This window comes from Hevea brasiliensis, chromosome 18 (assembly GCF_030052815.1).
Source record: "Hevea brasiliensis isolate MT/VB/25A 57/8 chromosome 18, ASM3005281v1, whole genome shotgun sequence".
In the NCBI taxonomy this organism is placed as follows: Eukaryota; Viridiplantae; Streptophyta; class Magnoliopsida; order Malpighiales; family Euphorbiaceae; genus Hevea; species Hevea brasiliensis.
In genome coordinates, this window is record NC_079510.1 from 12288115 (window position 1) to 12290155 (window position 2041).

Sequence of the window (2041 nt, forward strand, 5' to 3'; positions counted from 1 at the left end):
TCTAGAATTGTTTATCTAAATAGAATCCTTCTTAAGTTCTTAGATTTACTTTCTTTTGTTTTCAATAGTTATTCAGTACTAGTTTAAACTTTATTACTGTATAACTTTTGAAAGTTTAGATAGTGAAAATTGTCATGTAGTTTAGTACTTACGCCTAAAATTGCTCGTGGGAATAATACTTTACTCATCACTTTATTACTTGTTAGCGATCTGTGCACTTGCGGGGTTGTAAAACCAGCAAATAAGTTTTTGGTGCCATTGTCAGGGAATTTAGTAATATTAAATGATAGGCAATTTAACTGATTTAAACATTTATTTCTTTTCATTATTTTAGATTGATTTCTTTTTATCTTTCTATTGCTTTTTCAGGTGCTAAATTCAGTATATGACCAGAACAACCAAACCTGAAGAAGAATTGCTTGAATTAGATCTTGAAATAGATAAAAATCTAAGAACCATCTGGAGAGAAAGAAGAAAACAAGAGCCAGAACCTGAGCTTAAAATTCTTGAAGCCCTAGTTATGGAAAATAAAAATAATAACAAACCAAGATCCCTGAGGGACTATGGAGGCCCTACTATCTAAGGATTCCAATCCAGTATTACCAGGCCTATAGTCAAAGCCAATAATTTTGAACTCAAACCAGCATGGCTCTATATGATTCAGCAAACCTAATTTGGAAGCCTACCTATGAAGATCCACATTATCACTTATAGTACTTTCTCGCTTTGTGCGACACTTTTAAAATGAATGAGGTTTCTAATCAAGCTATTAGACTTTGAACATTCCCATTCTCACTTAGAAATAGGGTAAGGAAGTGGCCACTTTCTCAACCAACTGGAACATTCACTACTTGGGAGGATCTTTGACAAGCCTTCCTAGCAAGGTATTTCTCACCTGCAAAAACTAAAAAATTGAGGCTAGAACTGAACACCTTCAGACAAAAGGAAGGAGAGTCACTCTATGATGCATGGGAGAGATATAAAGACCTTCAAAGGGAATGTCCACACCATGGCATAGAAGATTGGCTACTTATCCAAAATTTCTATAATGGTTTGTTACCATCCACAAGAAGCTCAGTTGATTCAGCAGGAGGAAGAGACCTTATAGAGAAAACAGTGGCTAAAGCTTTGGAACTACTAGAAAGGGTTGCATAGTATAATTTTGAGTTGTCAAATGAGAAGGGAGATGTAAGGAGGATGACAAGGATCCTAGAATTGGATGCCCTTTGCATGATTAATGCCCAGTTTGACTAGCTCACAAAAAGACATGATAGGATGCAGGCCAATGTAATGGGATCAAGTAATCAATACTGTGAAAGCTATGGGGGAGGTCATGTAAGTTCAGAATGCAGTCTTTATAGTGAGCCTTCCATAGAGCAGCTGAACTATGCAAACAATGGGGGGAACTTCAGCTAGAAACAAGTCAATAACCCTTATTCTAATACTTATAACCCTGGATGGAGAAATCACCCCAATTTCTCATGGTCAAACTCACAAAATTTGCAAAATCAGCCCATAAATAAATGGCAGGGATATAGGCCACCACCACCAGGTTTTCAAAATAAAGGTCAAAATTTAATGTAGCAACTACCACCACCTCTTCAACCTCAACAGCCTGAATCCAAGTTGATAATGGAATCCATGATGAAAGGCCTTTTGGCAGCACAACAATAGCAGAATGAGATGATCAAATAACTAACATCTAAAATGGATCAATTAGCCACCCATAATAAAATGCTTGAAAACCATATTGCCCAGCAAACTAGTCCTTCAAGAAAATAGATTGGAAAATTACCTAGTCAACCGAAGATGAACCCCAAAGAGCATTGCAAGGCAGTTACATTGAGGAGTGGGAGGACATTGCAGGAATAAAAACCAGAAGAAAAACAAAAGCAGAAGAGAGAAACTTCTGGAAATTCTGACAGCCAAGAAGAGGAAGAGAAGCAAGCTGAAGAAGTCAATGAAAAGGAGGAAAGAAAGAAAAAGAAATTACTAGAACCTTACCAACCCCTTTTATCTTTTCCTCAAAGGTTCCAAAAAG

General features: G+C 36.7%; 1 pseudogene; it reads right to left on the reverse strand.

Moving 5' to 3' along the window:
• Positions 1–915: 915 nt before the first annotated feature.
• Positions 916–1016, reverse strand: LOC131176221 (small nucleolar RNA R71; annotated as a pseudogene).
• Between the last annotated feature and the right edge of the window lie 1025 nt (positions 1017–2041).